At 58.2% G+C, this 22,723-nt stretch overlaps 1 long non-coding RNA gene across 1 annotated transcript; it reads right to left on the minus strand.

Moving 5' to 3' along the window:
- Window positions 1–1,790: 1,790 nt before the first annotated feature.
- On the minus strand, window positions 1,791–22,409 carry LOC127461317 (uncharacterized). The gene is made up of 3 exons (XR_007900028.1): window positions 22,247–22,409; window positions 15,476–15,692; window positions 1,791–1,856 (listed from the first exon to the last, which is right to left on the minus strand). It is a non-coding gene; the product is annotated as an uncharacterized LOC127461317 (long non-coding RNA).
- Window positions 22,410–22,723: the final 314 nt, after the last annotated feature.

A 22,723-nucleotide genomic window follows, 5' to 3' on the forward strand; every position in this document is an offset into this window, starting at 1 on the left:
AGATTTTGGGGTAATTTCGGGTTGTTTTGGGGTTCCTGCAGCGCCCCCCTCAGACCTGGAGGACTCTGCAGCTGCTCCAATCAGGGTTTATTTTAGGGTGTATTTTTGGGGTGAATTTTTGGGGTAATTTCGGGTTGTTTTGGGGTTCCTACAGCGCCCCCCTCAGACCCGGAGGACTCTCTGCAGCTGATCCACTCGGGATTTATTTTTCAGTGTATTTTTGGGGTAATTCGGGCTGTTTCGGGTTCCTGCTGCGCCCCCCTCAGGCCTGGAGGACTCTCTGCAGCTACTGCACTCAGGATTTATTTTTGGGGTGTATTTTTGGGGTGAATTTTTGGGGTAATTTGGGGCAGTTTTGGGTTTCTGCAGCGCCCCCCTCAGGCCTGGAGGAGTCTCTGCAGCTGCTCCAATCAGGGTTTATTTTTGGATGTATTATTAAGTGTATTTTTGGGGTGAATTTTTGGGGTAATTTGAGTAAATTTGAATTAAAATTAAAGGCAGAGGATGGTCCTGAGTAAACTTAAATTAAAAGTAAATGCACATGATGGTCCTGAGTAAATTTGAAAGAGAAGTCAAGGACGGGGGGTTTGACACCTCTTTATCTGCACAGGAGGGGCCTGGGGGGGACACTGGGGCTGGGGGGGGCCCCTCTGGAAGGAGATCCCGGGTTTTTTCCCCCCCCCCCTTTATCCCTAGGGGAAACCCAGTGTGGTCCTGGCTCTGCTGATGGGACCCCCCAAGTTGGCCCTGCCCGGTGCTGGGGGTGCCCCCGTTCCCCCTTCTCCTCGTCCCCCCATTTCTGGGCTTCTCCTTCGGGTTGGGATCCCCTTCCCGGTCCTGCTCCGCTCCCTGGGCTCCTTTTCCCGGGATATCCCCGAGCCAGGGGCTGGGCAGGGGCCTCTGGGGGGGCTTCCTTGGGGGGCAGCGGGAGTCAGGGGGGTGTGGGGTGACAAATACAGCACCTGGTTTGGGGAGGAGGGGGGGATTTGGGGGCTCTGGGGTGGGATTGGGGACCCTCATCCTGCATTGGGAGAACAAACACAGCACCTGGTTGGGTGGGATTGGGGATTCAGGGGTCTGGGGGTTTTGGGGTGGGATTGGGGACCCCCATCCTGCACTGGGAGAACAAACACATCACCTGGTTGAGTAGGGGGGGATTTGGGGGGTCTGGGGGCTCTGGGGACCCCCATCCTGTACCTGGGAGAACAAGCACATCATCTGGTTTGGGGAGGGGGGATTTGGGGGGTCTGGGGTGGGATTGGGGACCCCCATCCTGCACCTGGGAGAACAAACACAGCACCTGGTTTGAGGTGTAGGGGAGGGGGGATTTTTGGGGTCTGGGGGCTCTGGGGGGCTCATCTTGCACCTGGGAGAACAAACACATCACCTGGTTTGGGGAGGGGGGATTTGGGAGTCTGGGGGTTCTGGGGGGGCTCATCCTGTACCTGGGAGAACAAACACAGCACCTGGTTTGGGGAGGGGGGATTTGGGGAGTCTGGGATTTTGGCTGAATTTTTGGGGTAATTTGTGGTTCCTGCAGTGCCCCCCTCAGGCCCGGAGGACTCTCTGCAGCTGCTCCACTCATATTTTATTTTTGGGGTGTATTTTGGGGGTGAATTTTTGGGGTCATTTGGGACAAGTTTGGGTTCCTGCAGCGCCCCCCTCAGGCCTGGAAGACTCTGCAAATGCTCCAATCGCAGTTTATTTTTGAGGACTGATCATCCGTTTATGGAATTCCCCGCTCTGAGGGGAGGACTGATCATCCTTTTATGGAATTCCCTGCTCTGAGGGGAGGACTGATCATCCTTTTATGGAATTCCCCGCTCTGAGGGAATCACTGACCATTCCTGCCTGACCTGGAGAATATATAAACCTGGAGTTTCGGGACCTTTCCACCACTGGTGGGATCCAGGAGAGGACTGCAGCTCCCCGCTCTCAACCGGACTGAGACCACCCCCCTCAACTGGACTGCGACCACCACTCCTGACCAGACTGCAACAGCTCTGCCACCAGCAGCTCCAAAACGCCGTCAGGAACGTCCTGGACGGGGAGTTCCTGGGCAGGTTCCTGTCCCTGAGCGCCATGGAGAGAGGGGAGCTGGCCAAGAAAATCGGGACCACCCCGGACATCGTGCGTGGGGAGGGGACAGGGACAGGGCTGGGACAGGGACAGGGACAGGGGTGGGGCTGGAACAGGGGGAGCTGGCCCAGAAACTCGGGAACACCCCGGGCATCATATGTGAGGAGGGGACAGGGACAGGGACAGGGACTGGTGTGGGATGGGAGAGCTGGGCAAGAAACTCGGGACAACCCCGGATATCGTCTGTGGGTAGGGGACAGGGACAGGGACTGGGACTGGGACACCTGTGGGGATGGGAGAGCTGGGCAAGAAAATCGGGACAACCCCGGACACCGTCCGTGGGTCGGGGACAGGGACTGGGGTGGGACAGGGCTGGGACACCTGTGGGGATGGGGGAGCTGGGAAAGTACATGGGGAGGGGACAGGGCAGGGACAGGGGGAGCTGGGCAAGGAAATCGGGACCACACCAGATATCGTATGTGGGGAGGGGACAGGGACAGGGACAGGGACAGGGGTGGGACAGAGACCGGTGTGGGATGGGGGAGCTGGGCAAGAAACTCGGGACAACCCCCGACAGTGGATGTGGGGAGGGGACAGGGACAGGTCTGGGACACCTGTGGGGATGGGGGAGCTGGGCAAGGACGTGGGTTGGGGACAGGGCAGGGACAGGGACAGGGGGAGCTGGGCAAGAAAATTGGGACCACCCTGGACATCGTATGTGGGGAGGGGACAGGGACAGGGACAGGGACATGGGTGGGACAGGGACTGGTGTGGGATGGGGGAGCTGGCCAAGAAAATCGGGACAACCCCCGACAGTGGATGTGGGGAGGGGACAGGGACAGGGACTGGGACACCTGTGGGGATGGGAGAGCTGGGCAAGAAAATTGGGACAACCCCGGATATCGTCCGTGGGTAGGGGACAGGGACAGGTCAGAGACGGGGACAGGAGGAGCTGACCAAGAAACTGGGGACAACCCCGGATATCGTCCATGGGTAGGGGACAGGGACTGGGGTGGGACAGGGCTGGGACACCTGTGGGGATGGGGGAGCTGGGCAAGGACGTGGGGAGGGGACAGGGACAGGGGTGGGGCTGGGACAGGGGGAGCTGGCCAAGAAAATTGGGACAACCCTGGATATCGTATGTGGGGAGGGGACAGGGACAGGGCAGGGACAGGGGTGGGGCTGGGACAGGGGGAGCTGGCCCAGAAACTCGGGAGCACCCTGGCCATGGTGGTCCCACCCGGGACAGGTTTGGGGTCAGACAGGTTTGGAAAGCAAGTGTAGGACTGGGATTGGGGGTGGGCTGGGGCAGGTGATGATCCCTGACCCCCCCTCCCGCCCCAGAGATTTACTGAATTTTTGGGGTGAATTTTTGGGGTCATTTGGGGCGGTTTCAGGTTCCTGCAGCGCCCCCCTCAGGCCCGGAGGACTCTCTGAAGTTGCTCCACTCAGGGTTTATTTTTGGGTGTATTTTTCGGTGAATTTTTGGGGTAATTTCGGGTGGTTTTGGGGTTCCTACAGCGCCCCCCTCAGGCTCGGAGGACTCTCTGCAGCTGCTCCAATCGGGGGTTGTTTTTGGGGCGTGTTTTTGGGGTGAATTTTTGGGGTAATTTGAGGCGATTTGGGGTTCCTGCAGCGCCCCCCTCAGGCCCGGAGGACTCTCTGCAGCTGCTCCACTCACGTTTTATTTTCTGGTGTATGTTTGGGGTGAATTTTTGGGGTAATTTGGGGCGGTTTCAGATTCCTACAGTGCTCCCCTCAGTGTTGAACGGGGGGTCCTGCCCCCCCCGGCCCCCTGCTCGTGAATGTGTCCGTGTGTCCCCCCCCTCACACACACATTGTACATAAACTTATTTTTAAATAAAGCTCTTTGCTCCTCACACCCTCCGGGGGGTTTGACACCTCTTTGTCTGCACGGGGGGTGGGAACAGGAGCGTCCTGAGTGAATTTAAATTAAAATAAAATGCACAGGAGGGTCCTGAGTAAATTTAAATTAAACAGAAATGCACAGGAGGGTCCTGAGTAAATTAAAATTAAAAGTAAAGGCACAGGATGGTCCTGAGTAAATTAAAATTAAACTGAAATGCAGAGGAGGGTCCTGAGTAAATTTAAAAAAAGTAAAGGCACAGGATGGTCCTGAGTAAATTAAAATTAAAAGTAAAGGCAGAGGATGGTCCTGAGTAAATTAAAATTAAACTGAAATGCAGAGAAGGGTCCTGAGTCAATTTAAATTAAAAGAAAAGGCACAGGATGGTCCTGAGTAAATTTGTATTAAAAGTAAAGGCAGAGGGGTTTGACACCTCTTTGTCTGCACAGGAGGGGCCTGGGGGGGACACTGGGGCTGGGGGGGCCCCTCTGGAAGGAGATCCTGGGGTTTTTTCCCTCCCTTTATCCCGAGAGGAAGCCCAGTGTGGTCCTGGCTCTGCTCGTGGGACCCCCCAGGTTGGGGTTTTGGGGGTCTGGGGTGGGATTGGGGACCCCCATCCTGCACCTGGGAGAACAAACACAGCACCTGGTTGAGTAGGGGGGGATTTGGGGCGTCTGGGGGCTCTGGGGGGCTCATCCTGCACTGCGAGAACAAGCACAGCACCTGGTTTGGGGGGGATTTGGGGGGTTGGGGGTTGAGGGTCCCAAGCTGAAGGGTTTTTGGGGGAGAAGGATCAAACCCGAACCCCCCCACCCCGAATTTGGGAGGCTGGGTGTCCTGGTTAGAACAGCTGGGACCGATTCATCCCCGGGTGGGTGCAGCCCAAAACTGTGCATTCCATGGCCTTCCAGGCCATTTCCCCAAAAACTGTTGTCAGGAGAGGCCTGGGAGGTGGGGAGGGGGATGTTCCTGAGCACCCCCCTACCCTTTTATGGACTGAGCAGCCTCATACCCTTTTATGGAATTCCCCGCTCTGAGGGGAGGACTGATCATCCTTTTATGGAATTCCCTGCTCTGAGGGGAGGACTGATGATCCTTTTATGGAATTCCCCGCTCTGAGGGGAGGACTGATCATCCTTTTATGGAATTCCCTGCTCTGAGGGGAGGACTGATCATCCTTTTATGGAATTCCCCGCTCTGAGGGGAGGACTGATCATCCTTTTATGGAATTCCCCGCTCTGAGGGGAGGACTGACCATTCCTGCCTGACCTGGAGAATATATAAACCTGGAGTTTCGGGACCTTTCCACCACTGGTGGGATCCAGGAGAGGACTGCAGCTCCCCGCTCTCAACCGGACTGAGACCACCCCCCTCAGCTGGACTGCGACCACCACTCCTGACCAGACTGCACCAGCTCTGCCACCAGCAGCTCCAAAACGCCGTCAGGAACGTCCTGGACGGGGAGTTCCTGGGCAGGTTCCTGTCCCTGAGCGCCATGGAGAGAGGGGAGCTGGCCAAGAAAATCGGGACCACCCCGGACATCGTGCGTGGGGAGGGGACAGCGACAGGGACAGGGCAGGGACAGGGACAGGGGTGGGGCTGGAACAGGGGGAGCTGGCCCAGAAACTCGGGAACACCCCGGGCATCATATGTGAGGAGGGGACAGGGACAGGGACAGGGACTGGTGTGGGATGGGAGAGCTGGGCAAGAAACTCGGGACAACCCCGGATATCGTCTGTGGGTAGGGGACAGGGACAGGGACTGGGACTGGGACACCTGTGGGGATGGGAGAGCTGGGCAAGAAAATCGGGACAACCCCGGACACTGTCCGTGGGTCGGGGACAGGGACTGGGGTGGGACAGGGCTGGGACACCTGTGGGGATGGGGGAGCTGGGAAAGTACATGGGGAGGGGACAGGGCAGGGACAAGGGGGAGCTGGGCAAGGAAATCGGGACCACACCAGATATCGTATGTGGGGAGGGGACAGGGACAGGGACAGGGACAGGGGTGGGACAGAGACCGGTGTGGGATGGGGGAGCTGGGCAAGAAACTCGGGACAACCCCCGACAGTGGATGTGGGGAGGGGACAGGGACAGGTCTGGGACACCTGTGGGGATGGGGGAGCTGGGCAAAGACGTGGGTTGGGGACAGGGCAGGGACAGGGACAGGGGGAGCTGGGCAAGAAAATTGGGACCACCCTGGACATCGTATGTGGGGAGGGGACAGGGACAGGGACAGGGACATGGGTGGGACAGGGACTGGTGTGGGATGGGGGAGCTGGCCAAGAAAATCGGGACAACCCCCGACAGTGGATGTGGGGAGGGGACAGGGACAGGGACTGGGACACCTGTGGGGATGGGAGAGCTGGGCAAGAAAATTGGGACAACCCCGGATATCGTCCGTGGGTAGGGGACAGGGACAGGTCAGAGACGGGGACAGGAGGAGCTGGCCAAGAAACTGGGGACAACCCCGGATATCGTCCATGGGTAGGGGACAGGGACTGGGGTGGGACAGGGTTGGGACACCTGTGGGGATGGGGGAGCTGGGCAAGGACGTGGGGAGGGGACAGGGACAGGGGTGGGGCTGGGACAGGGGGAGCTGGCCAAGAAAATTGGGACAACCCTGGATATCGTATGTGGGGAGGGGACAGGGACAGGGCAGGGACAGGGGTGGGGCTGGGACAGGGGGAGCTGGCCCAGAAACTCGGGAGCACCCTGGCCATGGTGGTCCCACCCGGGACAGGTTTGGGGTCAGACAGGTTTGGAAAGCAAGTGTAGGACTGGGATTGGGGGTGGGCTGGGGCAGGTGATGATCCCTGACCCCCCCTCCCGCCCCAGAGATCCTGGACGATCTCCTGGAGATCTGAGGGGCTTCGGGACCCCCAATTTTCCCCCTCTCCCTGCCCCAAAATCCCCCCAAAGTGCACATTTGGAATAAAACCCAAAGCCCCACGGCCATTCCCGGGGTGTCCGTGGGTCACAGGGGGTTCGTTGGCACTCGGGGGGCGGCACTTGGGCGGTTTTGGAAGGGGTTTGGGGGGGCTTTGCTCCATTTTTGGCTTGCTCGGGGGGGTTTCTGGCACCCCCCTGGAGCAGCGGCCTGGTGGTTTTGGGGCAATTCCGGGGGTTTTCGGGTGTCTCTGGGGCCTCCTCAGGCCCGGGGGAGTCTCTGCAGCTGCTCCACTCGGGGGCTATTTTTGGGATGAATTTTTAGGATGTTTTTGAGGTAATTTTTGGCAGTTTCGGGTTCCTGCAGTCCCCCCCTCAGGCCCGGAGGACTCTCTGCAGCTGCTCCACTAACGGTTTATTTTTGGGGTGTATTTTTTGGGGTAATTTGGGGCGATTTCGGGATCCTGCAGCGCCCCCTTCAGGCTCGGAGGACTCTTTGCAGCTGCTGCACTCGCGGTTTATTTTTGGGTGAATTTTTGGGATAATTTGGGGCGGTTTCGGGTTCCTCTGGCGCCCCCCTCAGGCCCGGAGGACTCTCTGCAACTGCTCCACTCACATTTTATTTTTGAGGTGTATTTTGGGGGTGAATTTTTGGGGTAATTTGAAGTGATTTGGGGTTCCTGCAGCGCCCCCCTCATGCCTGGAGGACTCTCTGCAGCTGCTCCAATCACGGTTTATTTTTGGATGTATTTTTATGTGTATTTTTGGGGTGAATTTTTAGGGGTAATTTGGGGCGGTTTCGGGTTCCTGCAGCGCCCCCCTCAGTGCTGAACGGGGGGTCCTGCCCCCCCCGGCCCACCCCTCGTGAATGTGACCGTGTGTCCCCCCCCCTCACACACACATTGTACATAAACTTATTTTTAAATAAAGCTCTTTGCTCCTCACACCCTCCGGGGTTTGACACCTCTTTCTCTGCACGGGGGGGGGCACAGGAGGGTCCTGAGTAAATTTAAATTAAAAGTAAGAGCACAGGATGGTCCTGAGTAAATTTAAATTAAAATTAAATGCAGAGGATGGTCCTGAGTAAATTTAAATTAAAATAAAATGCACTGGATGGTCCTGAGTAAGATTAAATTAAAAGTAAAGGCAGAGGAGGGTCCTGAGTAAACTTGGGGGCTCTGGGGTGGAATTGGGGACCCCCATCCTGCACCTGGGAGAACAAACACAGCACCTGGTTGAGTAGGGGGGGATTTGAAGAGGGTCTGGGGGCTCTGGGGGGGCTCATCTTGCACCTGGGAGAACAAGCACAGAACCTGATTTGGGGAGGGGGGGTTTTGGGGTTCTGGGGTGGGACTGGGGACCCCCATCCTGCACTGCGAGAACAAGCACAGCACCTGGTTTGGGGTGGGGGGGATTTGGGGGGTTGAGGGTCCCAAGCTGAAGGGTTTTTGGGGGGGAAGGATCCAACCCGAACCCCCCCCCCCCCGAATTTGGGAGGCTGGGCGTCCTGGTTAGAACAGCTGGGACCGATTCATCCCCGGGTGGCTGCAGCCCAAAACTGTGCATTCCATGGCCTTCCAGGCCATGTTCCCAAAAACTGTTGTCAGGAGAGGCCTGGGAGGTGGGGAGGGGGATGTTCCTGAGCACCCCCCTACCCTTTTATGGACTGAGCAGCCTCATACCCTTTTATGGAATTCCCCGCTCTGAGGGGAGGACTGATCATCCTTTTATGGAATTCCCTGCTCTGAGGGGAGGGACTGATGATCCTTTTATGGAATTCCCTGCTCTGAGGGAATCACTGACCATTCCTGCCTGACCTGGAGAATATATAAACCTGGAGTTTCGGGACCTTTCCACCACTGGTGGGATCCAGGAGAGGACTGCAGCTCCCCGCTCTCAACCGGACTGAGACCACCCCCCTCAGCTGGACTGCGACCACCACTCCTGACCAGACTGCACCAGCTCTGCCACCAGCAGCTCCAAAACGCCGTCAGGAACGTCCTGGACGGGGAGTTCCTGGGCAGGTTCCTGTCCCTGAGCGCCATGGAGAGAGGGGAGCTGGCCAAGAAAATCGGGACCACCCCGGACATCGTGCGTGGGGAGGGGACAGGGACAGGGCTGGGACAGGGACAGGGACAGGGGTGGGGCTGGAACAGGGGGAGCTGGCCCAGAAACTCGGGAACACCCCGGGCATCATATGTGAGGAGGGGACAGGGACAGGGACAGGGACTGGTGTGGGATGGGGGAGCTGGGCAAGAAACTCGGGACAACCCCGGATATCGTCTGTGGGTAGGGGACAGGGACAGGGACTGGGACTGGGACACCTGTGGGGATGGGAGAGCTGGGCAAGAAAATCGGGACAACCCCGGACACCGTCCGTGGGTCGGGGACAGGGACTGGGGTGGGACAGGGCTGGGACACCTGTGGGGATGGGGGAGCTGGGAAAGTACATGGGGAGGGGACAGGGCAGGGACAGGGGGAGCTGGACAAGGAAATCGGGACCACACCAGATATCGTATGTGGGGAGGGGACAGGGACAGGGACAGGGACAGGGGTGGGACAGAGACCGGTGTGGGATGGGGGAGCTGGGCAAGAAAATCAGGACAACCCCCGACAGTGGATGTGGGGAGGGGACAGGGACAGGGACTGGGACACCTGTGGGGAAGGGAGAGCTGGGCAAGAAAATTGGGACAACCCCGGATATCGTCCGTGGGGAGGGGACAAGGACAGGTCAGAGACGGGGACAGGGGGAGCTGGCCAAGAAACTGCGGACAACCCCGGATATCGTCCATGGGTAGGGGACAGGGACTGGGGTGGGACAGGGCTGGGACACCTGTGGGGATGGGGGAGCTGGGCAAGGACGTGGGGAGGGGACAGGGACAGGGGTGGGGCTGGGACAGGGGGAGCTGGCCAAGAAAATTGGGACAACCCTGGATATCGTATGTGGGGAGGGGACAGGGACAGGGCAGGGACAGGGGTGGGGCTGGGACAGGGGGAGCTGGCCCAGAAACTCGGGAGCACCCTGGCCATGGTGGTCCCACCCGGGACAGGTTTGGGGTCAGACAGGTTTGGAAAGCAAGTGTAGGACTGGGATTGGGGGTGGGCTGGGGCAGGTGATGATCCCTGACCCCCCCTCCCGCCCCAGAGATTTACTGAATTTTTGGGGTGAATTTTTGGGGTCATTTGGGGCGGTTTCAGGTTCCTGCAGCGCCCCCCTCAGGCCCGGAGGACTCTCTGAAGTTGCTCCACTCAGGGTTTATTTTTGGGTGTATTTTTCGGTGAATTTTTGGGGTAATTTCGGGTGGTTTTGGGGTTCCTACAGCGCCCCCCTCAGGCCCGGAGGACTCTCTGCAGCTGCTCCAATCGGGGGTTGTTTTTGGGGCGTGTTTTTGGGGTGAATTTTTGGGGTAATTTGAGGCGATTTGGGGTTCCTGCAGCGCCCCCCTCAGGCCCGGAGGACTCTCTGCAGCTGCTCCACTCACGTTTTATTTTCTGGTGTATGTTTGGGGTGAATTTTTGGGGTAATTTGGGGCGGTTTCAGATTCCTACAGTGCTCCCCTCAGTGTTGAACGGGGGGTCCTGCCCCCCCCGGCCCCCTGCTCGTGAATGTGTCCGTGTGTCCCCCCCCTCACACACACATTGTACATAAACTTATTTTTAAATAAAGCTCTTTGCTCCTCACACCCTCCGGGGGGTTTGACACCTCTTTGTCTGCACGGGGGGTGGGAACAGGAGCGTCCTGAGTGAATTTAAATTAAAATAAAATGCACAGGAGGGTCCTGAGTAAATTTAAATTAAACAGAAATGCACAGGAGGGTCCTGAGTAAATTAAAATTAAAAGTAAAGGCACAGGATGGTCCTGAGTAAATTAAAATTAAACTGAAATGCAGAGGAGGGTCCTGAGTAAATTTAAAAAAAGTAAAGGCACAGGATGGTCCTGAGTAAATTAAAATTAAAAGTAAAGGCAGAGGATGGTCCTGAGTAAATTAAAATTAAACTGAAATGCAGAGAAGGGTCCTGAGTCAATTTAAATTAAAAGAAAAGGCACAGGATGGTCCTGAGTAAATTTGTATTAAAAGTAAAGGCAGAGGGGTTTGACACCTCTTTGTCTGCACAGGAGGGGCCTGGGGGGGACACTGGGGCTGGGGGGGCCCCTCTGGAAGGAGATCCTGGGTTTTTTTCCCTCCCTTTATCCCGAGAGGAAGCCCAGTGTGGTCCTGGCTCTGCTCGTGGGACCCCCCAGGTTGGGGTTTTGGGGGTCTGGGGTGGGATTGGGGACCCCATCCTGCACCTGGGAGAACAAACACAGCACCTGGTTGAGTAGGGGGGGATTTGGGGCGTCTGGGGGTTCTGGGGGGCTCATCCTGCACTGCGAGAACAAGCACAGCACCTGGTTTGGGGGGGATTTGGGGGGTTGGGGGTTGAGGGTCCCAAGCTGAAGGGTTTTTGGGGGAGAAGGATCAAACCCGAACCCCCCCACCCCGAATTTGGGAGGCTGGGTGTCCTGGTTAGAACAGCTGGGACCGATTCATCCCCGGGTGGGTGCAGCCCAAAACTGTGCATTCCATGGCCTTCCAGGCCATTTCCCCAAAAACTGTTGTCAGGAGAGGCCTGGGAGGTGGGGAGGGGGATGTTCCTGAGCACCCCCCTACCCTTTTATGGACTGAGCAGCCTCATACCCTTTTATGGAATTCCCCGCTCTGAGGGGAGGACTGATCATCCTTTTATGGAATTCCCTGCTCTGAGGGGAGGGACTGATCATCCTTTTATGGAATTCCCCGCTCTGAGGGGAGGACTGACCATTCCTGCCTGACCTGGAGAATATATAAACCTGGAGTTTCGGGACCTTTCCACCACTGGTGGGATCCAGGAGAGGACTGCAGCTCCCCGCTCTCAACCGGACTGAGACCACCCCCCTCAGCTGGACTGCGACCACCACTCCTGACCAGACTGCACCAGCTCTGCCACCAGCAGCTCCAAAACGCCGTCAGGAACGTCCTGGACGGGGAGTTCCTGGGCAGGTTCCTGTCCCTGAGCGCCATGGAGAGAGGGGAGCTGGCCAAGAAAATCGGGACCACCCCGGACATCGTGCGTGGGGAGGGGACAGCGACAGGGACAGGGCAGGGACAGGGACAGGGGTGGGGCTGGAACAGGGGGAGCTGGCCCAGAAACTCGGGAACACCCCGGGCATCATATGTGAGGAGGGGACAGGGACAGGGACAGGGACTGGTGTGGGATGGGAGAGCTGGGCAAGAAACTCGGGACAACCCCGGATATCGTCTGTGGGGAGGGGACAGGGACAGGGACTGGGACTGGGACACCTGTGGGGATGGGAGAGCTGGGCAAGAAAATCGGGACAACCCCGGACACCGTCCGTGGGTCGGGGACAGGGACTGGGGTGGGACAGGGCTGGGACACCTGTGGGGATGGGGGAGCTGGGAAAGTACATGGGGAGGGGACAGGGCAGGGACAGGGGGAGCTGGGCAAGGAAATCGGGACCACACCAGATATCGTATGTGGGGAGGGGACAGGGACAGGGACAGGGACAGGGGTGGGACAGAGACCGGTGTGGGATGGGGGAGCTGGGCAAGAAACTCGGGACAACCCCCGACAGTGGATGTGGGGAGGGGACAGGGACAGGTCTGGGACACCTGTGGGGATGGGGGAGCTGGGCAAAGACGTGGGGTGGGGACAGGGCAGGGACAGGGACAGGGGGAGCTGGGCAAGAAAATTGGGACCACCCTGGACATCGTATGTGGGGAGGGGACAGGGACAGGGACAGGGACATGGGTGGGACAGGGACTGGTGTGGGATGGGGGAGCTGGCCAAGAAAATCGGGACAACCCCCGACAGTGGATGTGGGGAGGGGACAGGGACAGGGACTGGGACACCTGTGGGGATGGGAGAGCTGGGCAAGAAAATTGGGACAACCCCGGATATCGTCCGTGGGTAGGGGACAGGGACAGGTCAGAGACGGGGACAGGAGGAGCTGGCCAAGAAACTGGGGACAACCCCGGATATCGTCCATGGGTAGGGGACAGGGACTGGGGTGGGACAGGGCTGGGACACCTGTGGGGATGGGGGAGCTGGGCAAGGACGTGGGGAGGGGACAGGGACAGGGGTGGGGCTGGGACAGGGGGAGCTGGGCAAGAAAATTGGGACCACCCTGGACATCGTATGTGGGGAGGGGACAGGGACAGGGACAGGGACATGGGTGGGACAGGGACTGGTGTGGGATGGGGGAGCTGGCCAAGAAAATCGGGACAACCCCCGACAGTGGATGTGGGGAGGGGACAGGGACAGGGACTGGGACACCTGTGGGGATGGGAGAGCTGGGCAAGAAAATTGGGACAACCCCGGATATCGTCCGTGGGTAGGGGACAGGGACAGGTCAGAGACGGGGACAGGAGGAGCTGGCCAAGAAACTGGGGACAACCCCGGATATCGTCCATGGGTAGGGGACAGGGACTGGGGTGGGACAGGGCTGGGACACCTGTGGGGATGGGGGAGCTGGGCAAGGACGTGGGGAGGGGACAGGGACAGGGGTGGGGCTGGGACAGGGGGAGCTGGCCAAGAAAATTGGGACAACCCTGGATATCGTATGTGGGGAGGGGACAGGGACAGGGCAGGGACAGGGGTGGGGCTGGGACAGGGGGAGCTGGCCTAGAAACTCGGGAGCACCCTGGCCATGGTGGTCCCACCCGGGACAGGTTTGGGGTCAGACAGGTTTGGAAAGCAAGTGTAGGACTGGGATTGGGGGTGGGCTGGGGCAGGTGATGATCCCTGACCCCCCCTCCCGCCCCAGAGATCCTGGACGATCTCCTGGAGATCTGAGGGGCTTCGGGACCCCCAATTCCCCCCCTCTCCCTGCCCCAAAATCCCCCCAAAGTGCACATTTGGAATAAAACCCAAAGCCCCACGGCCGTTCCCGGGGTGTCCGTGGGTCACAGGGGGTTCGTTGGCACTCGGGGGGCGGCACTTGGGCGGTTTTGGAAGGGGTTTGGGGGGGCTTTGCTCCATTTTTGGCTTGCTCGGGGGGGTTTCTGGCACCCCCCTGGAGCAGCGGCCTGGTGGTTTTGGGGCAATTCCGGGGGTTTTCGGGTGTCTCTGGGGCCTCCTCAGGCCCGGGGGAGTCTCTGCAGCTGCTCCACTCGGGGGCTATTTTTGGGATGAATTTTTAGGATGTTTTTGAGGTAATTTTTGGCAGTTTCGGGTTCCTGCAGCGCCCCCCTCAGGCCCGGAGGACTCTCTGCAGCTGCTCCACTCACGTTTTATTTTCTGGTGTATGTTTGGGGTGAATTTTTGGGGTAATTTGGGACGGTTTCAGATTCCTACAGTGCTCCCCTCAGTGTTGAACGGGGGGTCCTGCCCCCCCCGGCCCCCTGCTCGTGAATGTGTCCGTGTGTCCCCCCCCTCACACACACATTGTACATAAACTTATTTTTAAATAAAGCTCTTTGCTCCTCACACCCTCCGGGGGGTTTGACACCTCTTTGTCTGCACGGGGGTGGGAACAGGAGCGTCCTGAGTGAATTTAAATTAAAATAAAATGCACAGGAGGGTCCTGAGTAAATTTAAATTAAACAGAAATGCACAGGAGGGTCCTGAGTAAATTAAAATTAAAAGTAAAGGCACAGGATGGTCCTGAGTAAATTAAAATTAAACTGAAATGCAGAGGAGGGTCCTGAGTAAATTTAAAAAAAGTAAAGGCACAGGATGGTCCTGAGTAAATTAAAATTAAAAGTAAAGGCAGAGGATGGTCCTGAGTAAATTAAAATTAAACTGAAATGCAGAGAAGGGTCCTGAGTCAATTTAAATTAAAAGAAAAGGCACAGGATGGTCCTGAGTAAATTTGTATTAAAAGTAAAGGCAGAGGGGTTTGACACCTCTTTGTCTGCACAGGAGGGGCCTGGGGGGGACACTGGGGCTGGGGGTGCCCCTCTGGAAGGAGATCCTGGGGTTTTTTCCCTCCCTTTATCCCGAGAGGAAGCCCAGTGTGGTCCTGGCTCTGCTCGTGGGACCCCCCAGGTTGGGGTTTTGGGGGTCTGGGGTGGGATTGGGGACCCCCATCCTGCACCTGGGAGAACAAACACAGCACCTGGTTGAGTAGGGGGGGATTTGGGGCGTCTGGGGGCTCTGGGGGGCTCATCCTGCACTGCGAGAACAAGCACAGCACCTGGTTTGGGGGGGATTTGGGGGGTTGGGGGTTGAGGGTCCCAAGCTGAAGGGTTTTTGGGGGGGAAGGATCAAACCCGAACCCCCCCACCCCGAATTTGGGAGGCTGGGTGTCCTGGTTAGAACAGCTGGGACCGATTCATCCCCGGGTGGGTGCAGCCCAAAACTGTGCATTCCATGGCCTTCCAGGCCATTTCCCCAAAAACTGTTGTCAGGAGAGGCCTGGGAGGTGGGGAGGGGGATGTTCCTGAGCACCCCCCTACCCTTTTATGGACTGAGTAGCCTCATACCCTTTTATGGAATTCCCTGCTCTGAGGGGAGGACTGATCATCCTTTTATGGAATTCCCCGCTCTGAGGGGAGGACTGATCATCCTTTTATGGAATTCCCCGCTCTGAGGGGAGGGACTGATCATCCTTTTATGGAATTCCCCGCTCTGAGGGGAGGACTGACCATTCCTGCCTGACCTGGAGAATATATAAACCTGGAGTTTCGGGACCTTTCCACCACTGGTGGGATCCAGGAGAGGACTGCAGCTCCCCGCTCTCAACCGGACTGAGACCACCCCCCTCAGCTGGACTGCGACCACCACTCCTGACCAGACTGCACCAGCTCTGCCACCAGCAGCTCCAAAACGCCGTCAGGAACGTCCTGGACGGGGAGTTCCTGGGCAGGTTCCTGTCCCTGAGCGCCATGGAGAGAGGGGAGTTGGCCAAGAAAATCGGGACCACCCCGGACATCGTGCGTGGGGAGGGGACAGCGACAGGGACAGGGCAGGGACAGGGACAGGGGTGGGGCTGGGACAGGGGGAGCTGGCCCAGAAACTCGGGAACACCCCAGACATCATATGTGAGGAGGGGACAGGGACAGGGACAGGGACTGGTGTGGGATGGGAGAGCTGGGCAAGAAACTCGGGACAACCCCGGATATCGTCTGTGGGTAGGGGACAGGGACAGGGACTGGGACTGGGACACCTGTGGGGATGGGAGAGCTGGGCAAGAAAATCGGGACAACCCCGGACATCGTCCGTGGGTAGGGGACAGGGACTGGGGTGGGACAGGGCTGGGACACCTGTGGGGATGGGGGAGCTGGGAAAGTACATGGGGAGGGGACAGGGCAGGGACAGGGGGAGCTGGGCAAGGAAATCGGGACCACACCAGATATCGTATGTGGGGAGGGGACAGGGACAGGGACAGGGACAGGGGTGGGACAGAGACCGGTGTGGGATGGGGGAGCTGGGCAAGAAACTCGGGACAACCGCCGACATTGGATGTGGGGAGGGGACAGGGACAGGTCTGGGACACCTGTGGGGATGGGGGAGCTGGGCAAGGACGTGAGGTGGGGACAGGGCAGGGACAGGGACAGGGGGAGCTGGGCAAGAAAATTGGGACCACCCTGGACATCGTATGTGGGGAGGGGACAGGGACAGGGACAGGGACATGGGTGGGACAGGGACTGGTGTGGGATGGGGGAGCTGGCCAAGAAAATCAGGACAACCCCCGACAGTGGATGTGGGGAGGGGACAGGGACAGGGACTGGGACACCTGTGGGGAAGGGAGAGCTGGGCAAGAAAATTGGGACAACCCCGGATATCGTCCGTGGGGAGGGGACAAGGACAGGTCAGAGACGGGGACAGGGGGAGCTGGCCAAGAAACTGCGGACAACCCCGGATATCGTCCATGGGTAGGGGACAGGGACTGGGGTGGGACAGGGCTGGGACACCTGTGGGGATGGGGGAGCTGGGCAAGGACGTGGGGAGGGGACAGGGACAGGGGTGGGGCTGGGACAGGGGGAGCTGGCCAAGAAAATTGGGACAACCCTGGATATCGTATGTGGGGAGGGGACAGGGACAGGGCAGGGACAGGGGTGGGGCTGGGACAGGGGGAGCTGGCCCAGAAACTCGGGAGCACCCTGGCCATGGTGGTCCCACCCGGGACAGGTTTGGGGTCAGACAGGTTTGGAAAGCAAGTGTAGGACTGGGATTGGGGGTGGGCTGGGGCAGGTGATGATCCCTGACCCCCCCTCCCGCCCCAGAGATTTACTGAATTTTTGGGGTGAATTTTTGGGGTCATTTGGGGCGGTTTCAGGTTCCTGCAGCGCCCCCCTCAGACCCGGAGGACTCTCTGAAGTTGCTCCACTCAGGGTTTATTTTTGGGTGTATTTTTCGGTGAATTTTTGGGGTAATTTCGGGTGGTTTTGGGGTTCCTACAGCGCCCCCCTCAGGCCCGGAGGACTCTCTGCAGCTGCTCCAATCGGGGGTTGTTTTTGGGGCGTGTTTTTGGGGTGAATTTTTGGGGTAATTTGAGGCGATTTGGGGTTCCTGCAGCGCCCCCCTCAGGCCCGGAGGACTCTCTGCAGCTGCTCCACTCACGTTTTATTTTCTGGTGTATGTTTGGGGTGAATTTTTGGGGTAATTTGGGACGGTTTCAGATTCCTACAGTGCTCCCCTCAGTGTTGAACGGGGGGTCCTGCCCCCCCCGGCCCCCTGCTCGTGAATGTGTCCGTGTGTCCCCCCCCTCACACACACATTGTACATAAACTTATTTTTAAATAAAGCTCTTTGCTCCTCACACCCTCCGGGGGGTTTGACACCTCTTTGTCTGCACGGGGGTGGGAACAGGAGCGTCCTGAGTGAATTTAAATTAAAATAAAATGCACAGGAGGGTCCTGAGTAAATTTAAATTAAACAGAAATGCACAGGAGGGTCCTGAGTAAATTAAAATTAAAAGTAAAGGCACAGGATGGTCCTGAGTAAATTAAAATTAAACTGAAATGCAGAGGAGGGTCCTGAGTAAATTTAAAAAAAGTAAAGGCACAGGATGGTCCTGAGTAAATTAAAATTAAAAGTAAAGGCAGAGGATGGTCCTGAGTAAATTAAAATTAAACTGAAATGCAGAGAAGGGTCCTGAGTCAATTTAAATTAAAAGAAAAGGCACAGGATGGTCCTGAGTAAATTTGTATTAAAAGTAAAGGCAGAGGGGTTTGACACCTCTTTGTCTGCACAGGAGGGGCCTGGGGGGGACACTGGGGCTGGGGGGGCCCCTCTGGAAGGAGATCCTGGGTTTTTTTCCCTCCCTTTATCCCGAGAGGAAGCCCAGTGTGGTCCTGGCTCTGCTCGTGGGACCCCCCAGGTTGGGGTTTTGGGGGTCTGGGGTGGGATTGGGGACCCCCATCCTGCACCTGGGAGAACAAACACAGCACCTGGTTGAGTAGGGGGGGATTTGGGGCGTCTGGGGGCTCTGGGGGGCTCATCCTGCACTGCGAGAACAAGCACAGCACCTGGTTTGGGGGGGATTTGGGTGGTTGGGGGTTGAGGGTCCCAAGCTGAAGGGTTTTTGGGGGGGAAGGATCAAACCCGAACCCCCCCACCCCGAATTTGGGAGGCTGGGTGTCCTGGTTAGAACAGCTGGGACCGATTCATCCCCGGGTGGGTGCAGCCCAAAACTGTGCATTCCATGGCCTTCCAGGCCATTTCCCCAAAAACTGTTGTCAGGAGAGGCCTGGGAGGTGGGGAGGGGGATGTTCCTGAGCACCCCCCTACCCTTTTATGGACTGAGCAGCCTCATACCCTTTTATGGAATTCCCTGCTCTGAGGGGAGGACTGATCATCCTTTTATGGAATTCCCCGCTCTGAGGGGAGGACTGATCATCCTTTTATGGAATTCCCCGCTCTGAGGGGAGGACTGATCATCCTTTTATGGAATTCCCCGCTCTGAGGGGAGGGACTGATCATCCTTTTATGGAATTCCCCGCTCTGAGGGGAGGACTGACCATTCCTGCCTGACCTGGAGAATATATAAACCTGGAGTTTCGGGACCTTTCCACCACTGGTGGGATCCAGGAGAGGACTGCAGCTCCCCGCTCTCAACCGGACTGAGACCACCCCCCTCAGCTGGACTGCGACCACCACTCCTGACCAGACTGCAACAGCTCTGCCACCAGCAGCTCCAAAACGCCGTCAGGAACGTCCTGGACGGGGAGTTCCTGGGCAGGTTCCTGTCCCTGAGCGCCATGGAGAGAGGGGAGTTGGCCAAGAAAATCGGGACCACCCCGGACATCGTGCGTGGGGAGGGGACAGCGACAGGGACAGGGCAGGGACAGGGACAGGGGTGGGGCTGGAACAGGGGGAGCTGGCCCAGAAACTCGGGAACACCCCAGACATTATATGTGAGGAGGGGACAGGGACAGGGACAGGGACTGGTGTGGGATGGGAGAGCTGGGCAAGGAAATCGGGACCACACCAGATATCGTATGTGGGGAGGGGACAGGGACAGGGACAGGGACAGGGGTGGGACAGAGACCGGTGTGGGATGGGGGAGCTGGGCAAGAAACTCGGGACAACCGTCGATATTGGATGTGGGGAGGGGACAGGGACAGGTCTGGGACACCTGTGGGGATGGGGGAGCTGGGCAAGGACGTGAGGTGGGGACAGGGCAGGGACAGGGACAGGGGGAGCTGGGCAAGAAAATTGGGACCACCCTGGACATCGTATGTGGGGAGGGGACAGGGACAGGGACAGGGACATGGGTGGGACAGGGACTGGTGTGGGATGGGGGAGCTGGCCAAGAAAATCAGGACAACCCCCGACAGTGGATGTGGGGAGGGGACAGGGACAGGGACTGGGACACCTGTGGGGAAGGGAGAGCTGGGCAAGAAAATTGGGACAACTCCGGATATCGTCCGTGGGGAGGGGACAAGGACAGGTCAGAGACGGGGACAGGGGGAGCTGGCCAAGAAACTGGGGACAACCCCGGATATCGTCCATGGGTAGGGGACAGGGACTGGGGTGGGACAGGGCTGGGACACCTGTGGGGATGGGGGAGCTGGGCAAGGACGTGGGGAGGGGACAGGGACAGGGGTGGGGCTGGGACAGGGGGAGCTGGCCAAGAAAATTGGGACAACCCTGGATATCGTATGTGGGGAGGGGACAGGGACAGGGCAGGGACAGGGGTGGGGCTGGGACAGGGGGAGCTGGCCCAGAAACTCGGGAGCACCCTGGCCATGGTGGTCCCACCCGGGACAGGTTTGGGGTCAGACAGGTTTGGAAAGCAAGTGTAGGACTGGGATTGGGGGTGGGCTGGGGCAGGTGATGATCCCTGACCCCCCCTCCCGCCCCAGAGATCCTGGACGATCTCCTGGAGATCTGAGGGGCTTCGGGACCCCCAATTCCCCCCCTCTCCCTGCCCCAAAATCCCCCCAAAGTGCACATTTGGAATAAAACCCAAAGCCCCACGGCCATTCCCGGGGTGTCCGTGGGTCACAGGGGGTTCGTTGGCACTCGGGGGGCGGCACTTGGGCGGTTTTGGAAGGGGTTTGGGGGGGCTTTGCTCCATTTTTGGCTTGCTCGGGGGGGTTTCTGGCACCCCCCTGGAGCAGCGGCCTGGTGGTTTTGGGGCAATTCCGGGGGTTTTCGGGTGTCTCTGGGGCCTCCTCAGGCCCGGGGGAGTCTCTGCAGCTGCTCCACTCGGGGGCTATTTTTGGGATGAATTTTTAGGATGTTTTTGAGGTAATTTTTGGCAGTTTCGGGTTCCTGCAGTCCCCCCCTCAGGCCCGGAGGACTCTCTGCAGCTGCTCCACTAACGGTTTATTTTTGGGGTGTATTTTTTGGGGTAATTTGGGGCGATTTCGGGATCCTGCAGCGCCCCCTTCAGGCTCGGAGGACTCTTTGCAGCTGCTGCACTCGCGGTTTATTTTTGGGTGAATTTTTGGGATAATTTGGGGCGGTTTCGGGTTCCTCTGGCGCCCCCCTCAGGCCCGGAGGACTCTCTGCAACTGCTCCACTCACATTTTATTTTTGAGGTGTATTTTGGGGGTGAATTTTTGGGGTAATTTGAAGTGATTTGGGGTTCCTGCACCGCCCCCCTCATGCCTGGAGGACTCTCTGCAGCTGCTCCAATCACGGTTTATTTTTGGATGTATTTTTAAGTGTATTTTTGGGGTGAATTTTTGGGGTAATTTGGGGCGGTTTCGGGTTCCTGCAGCGCCCCCCTCAGTGCTGAACGGGGGGTCCTGCCCCCCCCGGCCCACCCCTCGTGAATGTGACCGTGTGTCCCCCCCCCTCACACACACATTGTACATAAACTTATTTTTAAATAAAGCTCTTTGCTCCTCACACCCTACGGGGTTTGACACCTCTTTCTCTGCACGGGGGGGCACAGGAGGGTCCTGAGTAAATTAAAATTAGAAGTAAGAGCACAGGATGGTCCTGAGTAAATTTAAATTAAAATTAAATGCAGAGGATGGTCCTGAGTAAATTTAAATTAAAATAAAATGCACTGGATGGTCCTGAGTAAGATTAAATTAAAAGTAAAGGCAGAGGAGGGTCCTGAGTAAACTTAAATTAAAATTAAAGGCAGAGGATGGTCCTGAGTAAACTTGGGGGCTCTGGGGTGGAATTGGGGACCCCCATCCTGCACCTGGGAGAACAAACACAGCACCTGGTTGAGTAGGGGGGGATTTGAAGAGGGTCTGGGGGCTCTGGGGGGGCTCATCTTGCACCTGGGAGAACAAGCACAGAACCTGATTTGGGGAGGGGGGGTTTTGGGGTTCTGGGGTGGGACTGGGGACCCCCATCCTGCACTGCGAGAACAAGCACAGCACCTGGTTTGGGGTGGGGGGGATTTGGGGGGTTGAGGGTCCCAAGCTGAAGGGTTTTTGGGGGGGAAGGATCCAACCCGAACCCCCCCCCCCGAATTTGGGAGGCTGGGCGTCCTGGTTAGAACAGCTGGGACCGATTCATCCCCGGGTGGCTGCAGCCCAAAACTGGGCATTCCATGGCCTTCCAGGCCATGTTCCCAAAAACTGTTGTCAGGAGAGGCCTGGGAGGTGGGGAGGGGGATGTTCCTGAGCACCCCCCTACCCTTTTATGGACTGAGCAGCCTCATACCCTTTTATGGAATTCCCCGCTCTGAGGGGAGGACTGATCATCCTTTTATGGAATTCCCTGCTCTGAGGGGAGGGACTGATCATCCTTTTATGGAATTCCCCGCTCTGAGGGGAGGACTGACCATTCCTGCCTGACCTGGAGAATATATAAACCTGGAGTTTCGGGACCTTTCCACCACTGGTGGGATCCAGGAGAGGACTGCAGCTCCCCGCTCTCAACCGGACTGAGACCACCCCCCTCAGCTGGACTGCGACCACCACTCCTGACCAGACTGCAACAGCTCTGCCACCAGCAGCTCCAAAACGCCGTCAGGAACGTCCTGGACGGGGAGTTCCTGGGCAGGTTCCTGTACCTGAGCGCCATGGAGAGAGGGGAGCTGGCCAAGAAAATCGGGACCACCCCGGACATCGTGCGTGGGGAGGGGACAGGGACAGGGACTGGGACAGGGACAGGGACAGGGGTGGGGCTGGGACAGGGGGAGCTGGCCCAGAAACTCGGGAACACCCCAGACATCATATGTGAGGAGGGGACAGGGACAGGGACAGGGACAGGGGTGGGATGGGAGAGCTGGCCAAGAAACTCAGGACAACACCAGATATCGTCTGTGGGGAGGGGACAGGGACAGGGACTGGGACACCTGTGGGCATGGGAGAGCTGGGCAAGAAAATCGGGACCAACCCGGACATCGTCTGTGGGTACAGGACAGGGACTGGGGTGGGACAGGGCTGGGACACCTGTGGGGATGGGGGAGCTGGGCAAGGACATGGGGTGGGGATAGGGAAGGGACAGGGACAGGGACAGGGGTGGGGCTGGGACAGGGGGAGCTGGC

This window comes from Manacus candei, unplaced genomic scaffold (assembly GCF_025592945.1).
Source record: "Manacus candei isolate 608988 ecotype Guabito, Panama unplaced genomic scaffold, ASM2559294v1 h1tg000099l, whole genome shotgun sequence".
Lineage (NCBI taxonomy): Eukaryota > Metazoa > Chordata > Aves > Passeriformes > Pipridae > Manacus > Manacus candei.